The 14,411-nt window shown below is 46.4% G+C and overlaps 1 protein-coding gene across 11 annotated transcripts in view; it reads left to right on the forward strand.

Annotated features, from left to right (window-relative positions):
• Window positions 1-14,411, forward strand: part of LOC116952379 (membrane-associated guanylate kinase, WW and PDZ domain-containing protein 1-like) — a 317,826-nt gene that overhangs the window by 124,915 nt on the left and 178,500 nt on the right. The window contains exon 1 of one of the 11 annotated variants that reach the window (XM_032971674.2): window positions 1,043-4,187. The exons of 9 other annotated variants lie outside the window; for them this stretch is intronic. The gene's annotated coding sequence lies outside the window, so the exon portion shown is untranslated. Of the gene's footprint in view, window positions 1-1,042; window positions 4,188-6,617; window positions 7,939-14,411 lie in introns of those variants that run through there. One more of the 11 variants, XM_032971675.2, reaches the window with a different exon arrangement.

The raw sequence follows: 14,411 nt of genomic DNA on the forward strand, positions 1-14,411 counted from the left end.
TAGTTGGGAGGTACCAACACTTGACCCCACCACACGCGTCGTGGCCTTGCCGATCGACTGCTGCCGAGTGGACAGAGCCGAGTGGGGGGCGGGGGGGGGATTTAAAAAAAAGCTTGCCCCATCATTTCAACTGCACTGATCGTTAACATCACGATGGAATTCTCGTAAAAGGTACCGGAAAATCATAAAATATCGTAATCGCGCTGCATAACGTTTCATCCCACCTTGCTATTCAATGGATTGTAGCAATTCAGGATCATTTATTCAATTCGAGGATCAACAAAATGTTCTAATTGTATTCATATTCTTAGTTTTTTCGGTAAAGTCACATTGAAGAGAAACAACAAAATAACAAAATATATATAAAACAATAAAAAATTCTCACGACGTTTCGACCATAACTCAAACGGTCATCTTCAGGTGTGTCGGTTTGCATAAATTTATTTTGAAACGGCGCATTTATTTATATATTTAAAAAAAGACGTTAGCATCACGCGCAGCGATTTGGCAGTTTACCCAGGACTAGTCCATCTATATTTTGAAAAGAGAAGGGGGGAGACGAAATTTTAAAATGTATGCTGTCTGAAAGCCAATGTAAGCGTGAACAATCAATTAAGAACTGAAATGGTTTATCAAATCTTTCCAATGATTGCTAAGATAGAATCCATCTTCTCGGTTGAAATTGTCTCTGTGCTTGTATATGTGGATAGCCTCATGAACGAATCTCTCATGGAAGCCAGATGGCTTACAAAGAACCTCTGTCTTGGAAAAGTCAATGGCATGTGAGCCTACTGAATTAGAACAATGATCTGCTACGGCCGAGGTGTTGGTCCTACCGTGTTTAAGGTCTGCTTTGTGTTCACGAATGCGGTCCGAGACATGGCGTTTGGTTTCTCCAATGTAACTACTACCACAGAGGCAACTTAGTTTGTAGACACCAGGGTATTGTATGTCCGGAATCACATCTTTTACAGACGGAACCAGATCACGGATTTTATGTAATGTGTTGAAACGGACCTGGATCTTGTGTTTATTCAAGATTTTGGAGATCTTTTTTGTGATCCCAGCAATGTAGGGTAAAGTGATGGTTTTGAAAGGCTCCTCAAGAGGGTTCTAATTGTGTTAAATGGTAGCGCTTTTAGTGGCTGCATGGGGTCACATAAAGTCATAATCTACAACATACATACATACTCTTTGTTTTTTTTTTCGGTAAAGTCACATAGGTAAAATAAAATAAATGAAAACAACTAAATTAAATCAAATTGATACAGCTAATTTTGCTGTGTCTGTTCCACCTGAAGACGGAAGCTTGTGTTGCCTCCGAAACGTCGTGATTTAATTTAGTTGTTTTCATTTATTTTATTTTACCTACGTGACTTTACCGAAAAAAACAAAGCGTATGAATCCTTGCAGTCACGAAAGCTTCAAATCTAGAACATACATACATACATATTAACTTATAAACACGCGCATGACCCCAGTGAATTTATTGTTAACTTAAAAAACAATGTTGATAAATTATTGTATGCATCGTTACACCCCTAATAATCACGTTTAACCTTAAATATTGCCACTCAAAGTTTAATCTCGGGGGTACGAATGAATGTGGTGGGGTGTTGTCTTCGACTGGGGTTAATTCCAGTGTTGAGTTACTGACTCCCATCTCCTGAGCGTTGGGGTTCAAGACCTTCGTGGGTCAGATATAAATTGTCCTGACCCCTTTTGGGTAAAACACAGAAAAGCCGTGTGCGGTGACTGGCTCGGTCTCGGGCCCATCCACCGATGATTGCTCGCGGGGAAAAAAAATAACAACCCCCAGCTTAAAATTGGTGTTTGGCCCACCGGTTGGCCCGTGCCGCTTGCCCCTGAAGTGGTGTCCCAAATAAGCGGAAGAGCGAGTGGCTCGCTATAATGGGAAGGTTTGCAAGTTCAAATCCTGTTAGGAGGTCAACTCGGTACCAAGTTGTCCTACGGAGAGACCTGTCCCCCCCCCCCGCGACCATAGGAACGTGGAATTTCAACCACTGGCACCGCGAGCTGTAAACAGCAGATGCGCGTTACCTCATCCTCGGCGGTTGGGCGCCCGCGCTAAAGAGATTTTCCATCTGGAGGGATTTTACAAACGAATTATTTTGTCAAATGTATTCAAATTATGCCGCGTAAAATAAACCGTCAGCGGTGGATTTCAAAGGGGCACACGTGCACTCTGGTAACGCGGGAGTGCGGTTGGTGAATCATTCAGAGATGGAGTTGATGTGCCTCAGAGGCCCGCGCATAGGACGGGCAGTACAGGAAGTAGGTGCAGACCTACATGTACGAAACGTACGGGTTGAGCTTTGGTCATGTCGTTTTCTGTCCAGAGCTTAAAATTTGACGTCTTAAAAGGAAATGGCCAAACTTCTCATGCAGGACGTTCCTAAAATACTCAAGAGTTGAATTGAAGCACCTTTTTTTTATTTTACCTTTGCAAAAGAGGCAGTGGTGTTCCATGTGTCCCTATGGGTTAATTTGATTGAAGGATACAGTAACATATATATGCAGTGCCTAAACACAGCAATCTAAATGTCTATTTCTATCTGTACTGTACATGCCACCACCTACTGATTGCTTAGTTAATCTTAACAATTAGCAATTCCCATTATGCTCACGGAAGGTGATGCAGAGAGAGTTGTTATTTTTTTTTCCACCCTTCCTCCGCCCACGACCTTATTATCTCTTGTGCTAATGCAGCTCTCCACTGGCCACTTAGTTAATTTTAACAATTAGCATTTCTACAGCTCCGACAGTGGTGCAGATTCCAGGCATTCTGCGAGCGCTCCCCCGCAGTTGCTGTGGAACCGCTGACGGATTGCACTCCGATCGCACTCGCAGATCGTTGCCGTCACCGTCACCTCCCATGGTTTCTCCACTGCTGGACGAAGGGCTTCCTCGCTGCTCCATCTCCCTCTTTGTTGACCCCTCTCGGCTGCGAATGCCTCCGCTGCGTTCGTATTCGGTCAACGATTTTCGTCCGTCAGCCATCGTCTCGGCTCGAGACGTGTCCTGGCTAAGTCCCGCTTGCTTTATTTAACACTCACGAGAATGCCCCTAATTTGCATTTGTTCCCTGATTCGTGCGTTCCGCTTTTCCCCCCCCTCTAAGTGTAATTCTCAGCATGATCGCTGCCAAGGTGCATTAATGGAGTCACTTGAGGAAGCCTCCGCTATTACGTCTCGGGCTGTTACATACCGAGGCGCGCCACAAAATTACTAATCACCCTTTAGCTGCCCAATGTTTCCCTCCTAATTCATCCACGTATCTGGTACCGCGCAGCCGTTTTTAAATGCTGTTTATTTGACATAGTCAATGAATCCTGTGCGTGCACATTTATTTCCTTGTCAACGCTACTCGCGCGGAAATAAAGGTTTTGTTTTTTGACGGAATCGACGCAAAGACGCCAAGTGCCACCGTAAAATAATGGATGTTTATTTTTTACGTCTTGGTAAGCTTATGAATCTACATGCTATATCAGGCGTCGTTTGTGATCGTAGCATTGCTGACTAATCCCTTCATCGTCATACAGACAGTTACTGGACATCTGTGAAAAAGAGCATCGTAGCTCATCGGAATCCTCTTCCGGTCTCAATGAAGATTCGGATTCTGAGCGAAAGCAGCGCACGTGTAAAGCAGCGCTAAGCGCAAGCGGCCTATTACAATGGGTCCCACAGTGCAGTGAATGGACTTCAGGGTCACAATTCACGGGGTTGTTCGTGCTCACACAACAGGATGGGTCGGCTGAACGGCATATGCACATTTTCTTTTTGTTAAGCACGGGCTATTGTTCGCTCGAGGCGAATGGCCAGAGCTCAGGTATTAACTTGTGGACATTTGCTGGGCGCGCTAACAGAGGAGAGGCTTTGTGAGCGATGAGACCAGCGGGGAGCCTTGGCGGAGGGAGTGGCAGGTCCGCCTTCCAGCTGGCACAGCTCCCTCGAGCGGCGAGCAGTGATCGAGTCACCCCCTCCAGACTCGCGACGAAGGGGCGACGCGGGCGACGCGGGCGACACGGGTGACACAGGCAACACGGGTGACGCGGACGACGCGGACGACGCGGGCGACGCCATTGACATGGGCGATGCAGACACCATCCGCCGTGCTGCCTTTACGAAGACTGTAACCAGTGCCACTTGTGGACGATGCCACGACAGGTTTTGTGCTTTTTTTTTCCCAACGGCTTTCGGACAGGGCTCGGATAAGGGCGAGTCTGCTGGTTATGGTGTAATAATATGTTTTTTGTCCCGACTGCAAGTGCCATGTTCGCGTGATTGCGTGTCGCCTCCCCAGGCTGCGGCTGGACTGCGTTCACACGATGTTCCTCCTCGTGTTATGAATAAGCTTCAGGTTGCTGTGCATGGGCTGCAAGGGATCCTTTTCGCTGGGAGGTTGACCGACGCATGTGTTTGCGTGCGTTCGAAATTGAATGGGGTTGCAGTTACGAAATGCTGTACGCTTGACCTACTGTCGTTACACACGCCACGGTGGCAAGATGCTATCTTCCTCGCCTGATATACAGGTCGTGGGTTCGATCCCGACCGTGATGCCTGCTTTATAGTTGGAGTTTGCGTGTTCTCCCCATGGTCGCGTGGATTTTTCTCCGGGTCCTCCGGTTTTCCCCCCCAAATTTAGAATCAACGTGCGTTTAGAGTATTCGGCTGCTACTGTATACATTTCCACGTGATAAGCCACCTCGTTGAGCTATCATTTGTGACCAGGTCGCTTCTGAAAAATAGCTAAAAAAGAGGCATCTCGTTGGGCCTTACCTAGTAAAATAAAGCAAATGTTTAGTTTGTTTGTTAGAGTGCAGATATCTGACGGAGGGAACATCATCAGGATTTGGTGCAATCACACCTCCGGTTGGCGTGGTTGGCTGTTCATCACGCGATCTCCAACCCTCAATTATCAGGATGACACCAGCTAGATGGGGCTTGCCTGTCTTTACCGCATAAGAAAGCAACATATGGGGATTATTAGCTGAACAAACAAACAAAAACAATCTCATGGTACAATTTTTCCCCATTATTGAAAATAAAATAAGGTATGAATAAAATACACTGACAATTATACCCATTAACCTTGCTTTTCAAATTGCACAAAAGCAATGCTGTCTTCTCCAAACAGTTTGCACAATGATCAGCCACAGAAGAACCCCTCTTAACGACGGTAATTGATTCCACGAAACCGTTCGTGAAGTGATTTGGTCGTTAAGCGAGAATAGAAAATACATGTTAAAGGCTTTATTCGTTCCAATAGCATCGAATGTGAACAATGCCCCAACGTTCATGAATGGACGTCGCTGATTGGCCAGGGCCTGGTCAGACCACTTTGGAGCTCGCCGATTGGCCGAAATTGGCAGGGGAATGGTCGGTAAGCGAACACTTTGGGCTCTATGGAGGCCCGTCGTTAAGCGATTGGTTGTTAACAGGGGTGGTCGTTCACAGGGGTTCTACTCTTCACTACCAGACACTACAGGGTGCTTAAAAAAACAATGTTAACACTTCTGAGAATTTGCAACAACACCACGTGACATATGCTGCTGCCTCTGGGCTCTGGAGACCACCTGGGGACGATTCCAGGCCACGTGTTGACAACGATAGCGAACACATGGAGACTCTTTGACTTTTAGAAGCTATTAACATTACATTTGTTATCATGTTACAGTGTATTAAAATGATATATTCTCCACTATACGCTACAATATACACTACTATATACACTACTGTACACACTGCTATGCACTACACCATTCACTCCTGTATACTACACTATACACTACACATTGGGCTCTATGGAGGCCCGTCGTTAAGTAATTAGTCGTTAACGGCGGTGGTCGTTCTCAGCGCTTCTCCTGTACTTGAGTATTTTATATAAGTAAATAAACGAAGTGGGTTCTCACCCCCCACCCACCCCGACAGAATGTGTCCCACCCTCACTGCGGTGGTTGGGGGGGGGGAGCAACTATACACAACGAGCTATTTTTGCCCACCAAAGGACGGGTGTGTTTAGCAGTATATCTGAAATATTCAATAGAAAAATTGTTCAGCTCATGATTATTAATGAGGGGGGGTTGCCCCATGCATAGTGACGTCACCCGTTAATGGTTATTGTGGAGGGGTGCGGCATGTGGAGTGACGTCACCCCCTAATGGTTATTGTGGGGGGGTGCGGCATGTGGAGTGACGTCACCCGCTCATGCTTATTTTTGAGGGGGGAGGGGCCTCTTATGCAGTGACATCACGACCGAATGTAGCACTGTGCTGCTTAGATTGATTTCTTACTGTAACTTTCTGCAATGAAACGTCATATTTTAAGCGACTTTGCGTAATAAATTATCTAATTCAGCTCGACCTTCCTCTGCGTTCGTGTATAAATCCACCCACTCGTGAATATTAAATGAGGGGTGGGGGGTGGTTGGCCTTATGTGGAGTGACGTCACGCGCGGGACACACGTTCTTGCCTCATTATAGTAGTAAAATGACAGAGGCTGTGGACCGCGTGAGATGGGGAGCTGTCCCTGGTGCTGAACGCGAGCCTCGCGAATGAATTCATCGGAGGGGTTAGGGGGGCGGGGAGGGGTGTTTGTTTGCTTGCGAACATCGCAGTTTCGCAAATTAGCCGCCGCCGCCGCCGCGGCGGTGAAACGTTATTGTGAAATGATCACCTAATGAGACGCGTCGCCCGAACCTGTGATTAACCCTAGAGCTCGCATTAATTCTCTGGTGCTTGTGCACAAAATAGCAAGGATAAACTTAGATTGGCCAGTGAATATGTTCTCCTCTGCCTTTATCACACTCTGCATCGATGTGAATTAGAATGTGGATGCACAAGTAAGGAGCCATAAGTTACAGGAGCATGGTCAATTGGTGCGGCCTTCCCGCGGTGATCAGACATTAGATGTGATCTATCGCGGATAATTATCATTGCCAGTCACTGATTGTGATTTGTGTCTGACTCTAAACCACTTCTGCAGGAGACTCGAGATGGAAATGTCCAGTGAAGCTTACAAAGGATAACCAAAGCGTGTATTTATAGTAGCCTTTGCGCCGTAAGAATTGAGAAATTGCCAAACGTACTCGTTTATTTAAATACGGCCGCTTCATGATTCATAGTTGGTTTTGGCATCATTTCTCAGGGAATTAAAGCTGAGATATTCTTGCAGGAATCATATTTGATTCCTACGATTCAATACCGGACTATTCATTTCTCACCTGAAGACGATTGATCGTGTTGTGATCGAAACGTCGTGATTTTAAAAATTATTTTTCTATCTACGTGACTTTACCGAAAGACCCAAAGAATATTAATAATCCATTCCATGCATGTACACGAGTGAGCATCTGTGCGTGCGTGTACGCATGTGTCGTCTGTGTTCCGGGTGAGTGTAACGAGGGTAATGAGTGGTGACGCGGTCCAGCGGTAATGAGTTTGCCGCTTGTCGGGGCATCACGGTGAAGAGATGTTAACTACCTCGCCTGGTATACCGGAGGTCGGGGATTCGATCCAGACTCTGCCACGTGCTTTATATTTTGAGTTTGCATGTTATCTCCGTGGTTGAATGATTGTTTTCTAGGTCTTTCAGTTTTTTTGCCTCCACATGTAGAATCGATGTGCGTTCACAGCATTTGGCTGCTATGAATGTCCACGTGATAAGCCAGTTTGTCGAGCTATCATTTGTGACCAGGTCGCTTCTGAAAAAAGAGCTGTACAGCTGAGTGAACCTTACCTTGTAAAATAAAATAAAAAATTGCTCAGTTTTTTTGTTTAGTTTTAGTATGCCTATCACGGTATTTACGAGTCGCGCCACCAATAACTCCACGATGCGCTTCCACAGACAGCACGGTTGAAGCAAAGCATCGAGAGGGACACGGTACACGTCTGGGCCACGGTGTTCGAATCCATACCGGTAGGAAACCCAAGGCAGACTCATGACTCACAGAGAATAGATTCGTTTCGATTTAAAGCTTTCGTGACTGCAGGGATTCACATTCTTGGTTCTTTCGGTAAAGTCACATAGAAGGGAAATAATAAAATAATACAAAAAAATATTGCTGTGGTCTTCACACCTGACGATGATTGCTTGTGTTGCAATCGAAACGTCGTGATAATTGTATTGTTTTATTTGTATTATTTTATTATTTCCCTTCTACGTGACCTTTACCGAAAGAACCAAGAATAGATTAGTTGTTCACGGTTCGAATCCAGTGGCTAATGACGTGGGGCGTGTATTGACTGTGAAATTTTTTGACAATGCCATGTGCTTGATGGTGAGCGTTCAAGGCTTCCCCTGACGTCGTTCGCAAGCTCCAAGATGGTTGCATAACGGCGCTGTGGTCGCAATTTTGAAAAATCGCCCACAGACGACTCGGACGAGCGGTGTCCGTTTCCGTTTTTAGCAGGCTCGTTTCCGAGTGGAAGTCAGATTGGTATACTCGTGCTTGTGTTAATATTATCAGACCAGTATGTCTCCAATCTTGGGTTCAAGTCATGCACAGAACAGGCATACAAATAGGCATTGGCTAGAGGCCGATCCGCTCGTGAACTCTAAGAAATGTACTGTTTATAAGTGGATTCATTTAACTGGGTTACTTGACTGAGTCTCATTGTCCGTGTGTCATGTTCAGCCACGTGCTAGAGCTCATGTTTGCTTATTCTGATACGACTATGTATATTATATCCCCGGGCAAGCACGGTTTGCTGTACAGTTTTGCGTGAGATTAATTTACTCTCAGCTCCGTCGTGCACATTTGCTATTTTTTTTGCTTGCTTTTCACGAGTAGTTCACGTTTCTAACATTGCTTCGTGCGACCATTGCACGTCAATTTTAATTCTATCCAGCAACAAAGGGTTTTTTTTTCGTCCCCTTTCATGCACATGAGCACAAGTCGTTTCTGCGATTTCCCCCCCCCCCCCCCGAGTGCAAATGTTACAGCAATGGTTACATTTTCCAACCTCCCCCCCCCGACTCCTTGAGTTTACTTTTGCCGATTGAAACAACCCTGTTTCTTAAATCGAATGTCCCTCGTGTGACTGATGTGTACCTAACGGGCACTTAACAATCTGTTGGCTGGTTGGCCAGCAGTGGTAGAAAGCCTTCGGCCTACCCATAAGGACAGAAAGCACGTTGCCCAAATCGCCTCCATTTGCTGCACCTTTCATGATCAAGCCCAAAACGCACTTAAAAGATGAACACTCTGACGCTTGCACACCATCTGCATCGGAATCTCCTGGGTGTGACGCTCGCAACGACTCCCTTAGCCACCAATAATTATTATCAATGTCACCGGCGCCCTGTCTGAAAGCACCGCAAGAACCCAAAACGATCATTGGGGCGAGTCACAGGCAGCAAGCTCAAAGCTGAGCCAGTTCTACGTAAGTATGTTTAAAAAAAAAAATCGCACGATACGTAACCAACCGTGCTAATCAGAGGTGCGCAATGCCCTGGATTTTGAAGGTGCACCTTTTTGAATGTAACAGGCCGACGATAGTGAAACGAGTAAACCGGTGCACTGATGGGCGCATTCACCGTTCTGTGCCGTTTGCATTTTCAGAATCAGAATCTTTATTTACCCTGGAGAAATACATATGAGCTAGGAAGCTCTTTTGCACAGATTCCACTCAGTCTTTAGATTATTTGCGGCTTCCTGTATGTTTCCGTGAGCAATTACAATATAAACTTTTACTGCAATTAATTTGACGTCTATGGCCAAGTAGTATATCCGTCGTAAGAGAAGGTGATTTATTTTCCCCCAATTCAAGTTGAACTATTTTTAAAAAATTGCGTGCAATGTGCTTACGTGAATAATCTGTGCAATACTGGGTTCCCACATAAGTTTTTCCCCCCAACAAAAGAGACCACACAAACCACAATTGTTGTCAGTCTCTCGTCCTGTTCAAAACATTCTGAGCCGAACTTGTATACAGAGTACTTCCACAGACACAGAACCACATTAAGTTTCCTTCTTGAACAATGCATTTTTGAAAAAATATATATATCCTGAATTCCCTCCAGCAAGATCCTTTTCCTTCCAGCCCATTCAGATCCCCCTGCATAACATCTTTCAGCCCACCATCATCATCAACACCATCGACATCATGATCATTATCACAATCATCATCATCATCATTCTCAAAATGCTATTTAGGTAGGTGCTCCTCCAATGTGTGATTTGAGATGACGCATTATATTTAAGAGTTCTTTGAAGTGTCCATCCCTGACCAGTGGCATTTGCAAACCTTGCAGTGTGCGTGTGTGTGTGTTGAGGCTTGTGTGGAGCGGTGGTGCAGCGGTTAGCGCGCAGTGCTCTGAACCTGGCGACACGAGTTTGATTCCCGCTCACGGCCACCAACACCAGTGACGATTGTTTGAACCGGTCCTGGGCCTCCCCTAGGTCGACTCTGCCTCAAATGGGTACCTGGTGCAGTGTGTAAGCATCGCCACTGGGGAGACAAAGGCAGTCAGGCTTGCTGCTGGCCACCCACCACCACGTGTTCTGTGCCAGCCTTCATAGGTGCTGCTGGCTAACAGCACTTGTCCCAACAGTATGTTAGGGCTATACCGGTGGGGGGGGGGGGGTCTTTTATTTGCTGAGGCTTTGGGATGCTCCATCAGCTGGATTAGCCAATCCTAGATTGACTACTGGAGCGAGTCTGCACGTGTGACATGAAGTAAATTTGCACCACACCTTTTCAACATCCCCCGAACACGGTGCAACATGATGCTTCCTGCCTGCAGAGCACTCTCATTTGGGTTCATTACTTTGTTGAAGAAAGTTAGACGTTGCCACCGCGTGAACTGCCATTTACACGCAGGGTTCGTAGAGCGGTAAATCCCTGGTCTCACTACCGGACGTAAATCGCTCCTCTTAAACTTGTGCCGTTCTGCCTTAAATCAAGGTCAGGGTTGTCACGAGAATGTTGTTATTATTATTATTATCAGCTGCTCCGGAACTCTTGATGCCGTATCCTGCGGGCGCAACACCACCGTACACGCCTTGTTCATTCCCCAAATGATCGCACGGGGCCATGCCCGCCATGCCCGCTGTGTCAGCCCACGCCAGCCCGCGCCAAATTCCCTGAGGTGTCGGCGAACTGCACAGCGGTGCCACGGCGGTCTGTTACCGAAACCGCGGCTCGCACGAAGCCTCGGATGTTTTCACTCGAAAAAAGAAAATTCTGCTGCCCACCATCTTCAGTCGCTGAATCTGATGGTGCATTATTCTTCCTTCTCACCTCCCCCCCGCCCTCCGCATGTATTTTCCACCTGCATTTGGACGTTTCCAGGCCACTAAGCATGACTACACGATGCTTGATTTTTCTGATTCATTTTTTTGCGTCCACCGTGGTCCACCTGCAATAGCCAAAGCGTAAATAAATAAACATCAAAGCAATCCATAATATTGTGAGCTGGCTGAACAAGGCCTATAAATAGCAACATCAGTGGTCACTTGTATTTCCTTCCATATGAGGGTCAGATTTTTCATAACCTTTTCGCTTAAAGAAGCTTTTGTAATCCTGCGTATCTCATTTTAATAGCCAGCTACATATTGGTTTTTTTTTTGGCAAGCATGCCTTTGAGTTGAGCAAAGCCACGGGTTGCGAGCAAGACAGTGGTCGGTGCATAACAAAGCAAATATGGCTTGTTAAAGAATAATGAAAATATACCGGTCACTGCAAAATAAAATAGTTCTGTAATATTTTTGCACTTGTGCACAGTGTTTGTTGTGGACTCCCCCCGAGTAATATTCTAATAGTGCTGTGAGCGATTATATGAGATTAGGACATTCCCATCCAGGACTCTCAAAGCAAGCAGATGAGGCCCAGAGCCGATTTGTTCCACAGAACGAATGTTGAGCTTCCTCGAATTGCCTCTTGTTCATCACTCCGCAGTGCGCTTTCACCAAATGACTCGCGTGGAGCTTTTTCAATGACAATCAAACCCCCAAAATGTGCAATGTTCAGTGCTTGAAATTATCCTAATTTAATGGACGAATTTAAACATTCAACGATGCCTCTTTTTTTTGGTGCAGGCAATTGGTGGTCGGGTCGAAGCATGTGACCGCCGATGCTCTGCAACCGACAACTTCTGTTGTCTGCCCATGGCGACGGGGCCGGGACACCTGTGGAAATGTCCGTTGCGTCTCGACGCGTTTTTCCTGGTTTACACGTGTCCAATGAGTGAATGCGTGAATTGCCTACGGGGAGACTCGCTGGATTCGATGACACGGCGATCGTGACAGCACTGGCCGGGTGTCCTGACATGGTATTGGCTACGCGAGGCTTCCGGCCACCTCATTCCGACACAGGTTTACCCCTCAAATGGCATTCGTGCGTGGTCCAGGCGTGCCATGGCAGCCCACCGATGTCGGAAAGTGGGGGGCTGATCCAAATTTTAAAGCCGTCCTTTTACCCATCTCCTGCCACTTTACCACAATTTGGTGTCGTTTCGGCGATGCAATTTGCTTACTCGGCGTGCTTCTTTCTATCTTGATTGTCATCGTTGGCCCTGATCAATCCACTACTGCATGAAGGCTCCCCCAAGCCACCTTCTCTCTCTCTCTCTCTCCCAGGCTTCCGCGATGTAATAATCCACCTCGCACCTGCGATTGCACATGGCAGCATCGGCCCCCGACTGAAAAAACGTGACAGAACCCTCCTGAAAAAGAGTTATTGAGACTTTGAGGCTCAGTGCGGCTTTCCTGGGTCAAACAAGCATTATGATGATAATAATGGTTTAGTCCACTCTCGGTTATTACTAGCTTAACATCCAAACTGCGCATGGAGGGACTGAGTGATGTCGGTCCACCCTAACCTGGCAGGAAGGAAGGGTAAGCAATTTATATAGAGCGCTGCAGCATGTCTGGCAGAGCGTGGCAGAGCGTGCTGTCCTTCGGAAGGGGACATTTATCCGCCTTTTCTTGTCTGCTCGTAGACATTAATCACTGGTCTCACAACATTTTACAATGGAAGGCCACTGCGGGCCATTAGCATGGCAAAATTGCGAAGTTGAGCCCCACCATGTGTCATATCACTCCAGTGACAGTCAAGGCCCTTTAATCGTGCAGTCTACCTGTGTGCCGCTGTTCCCACACCATGCGGCGTGTTCATTAAGCTTGCGTTTTATTGCGTAGGAACACATGCTGTCCGTAGAATTTAAACTGCTGTAGTTAATTTGTGCACGGGCCTCGTGTAATTAATACACAATTTATCATTTATATAAGGCGTACTTGCATTTTGTTCATTCAAAAAGTCAACGTACGGCTGCGTTCATCAACTCCCATTTCCCTTCCTCGCCGTCACCTTTGATCCCGAAGTTCAACTTCGTTATTTATCCTGCTGGACAAAAAAAATAGACAAACGGGGTGTTGGGTTGAAGCGGTACATGTTTTGGCCCGGACTCTGTAATCTACCTCTGCAGTACATTGTTGGCCCTGAGCGTAACAGAGGGTTGTCTGCCATCCCAAATTGACAGTCCTGAAACCAGTGGTTGGCATTCCACGTTCCTATTGCGAGGGCAGCATTATCCACGGGACGATCACTTTTCGAGTTTACACCAAACAGTGCCTCCTCGCCGCCATCATCATTGTCATCGGTCGTCACGATTACTGCGGTGTGGAAGGGGTGATGGCTAATAGTCAAGAATTGTTGTGCGGCATGCAGCCAAGGAATGGAAAGCGTCCCGCGACAATACGTCCGCCAAGTAGATGGAGCGATGGCATCGGCTAATGTGAAGGTGCTTAGTGGATTTTCTTTTTTAAACGCAGGATCCGTTAAAGGTGTCGGTGGCAGCAGCGGCTTGGGGGGAGGCCGGAATCCAGCAGCGGATTGAACACGGTTGACGATGATGATGAAAATGGTTCAAAACAACGTGGTTGTAAAAGTGTCTCCGTGATGGAAAAATATAACAGCCTTTACCCCTTTCGGGCAGTAACACAGGAGGTGTTAAGATGTCCCAAAACACCAAAATGGACACCTATTGAAAAGGCATCATCGAGTCTGAATTAGCCACATCAGGGAGCAGGGACAGTATGAGAAGTACGACTTGGATTTGTATTGAACGAGAGGCTGAGATTAAGGGTCAGAGAATTGGGAAGGGCCAGAGAGGTGAGAGGTGTGATTGGGGGGGGAAATTGCTCTTGAGAATTGTGTCCCCAAGGGTTGACCCTGGCTGGGATTTGAACTCAGTCATGCATGCTATACTGTTGTGCATTATGCACAACAGTATAGCACGTTTGTCTACGTACGGTGCAAAAGAACATACATACAATTGCATGTGTGTGTTGTAAATTTGCGTATGTATTATATTGATGGATAAAAATTTGTATAATTGATTTCAGTGTTGATTTAACCACAATATATTATCTCAACTGTGTACTTCGT

This window comes from Petromyzon marinus, chromosome 46 (genome assembly GCF_048934315.1).
Source record: "Petromyzon marinus isolate PM22_M1 ecotype Great Lakes invasive population chromosome 46, UKy_Petmar_22M1.pri1.0, whole genome shotgun sequence".
In the NCBI taxonomy this organism is placed as follows: Eukaryota; Metazoa; Chordata; class Hyperoartia; order Petromyzontiformes; family Petromyzontidae; genus Petromyzon; species Petromyzon marinus.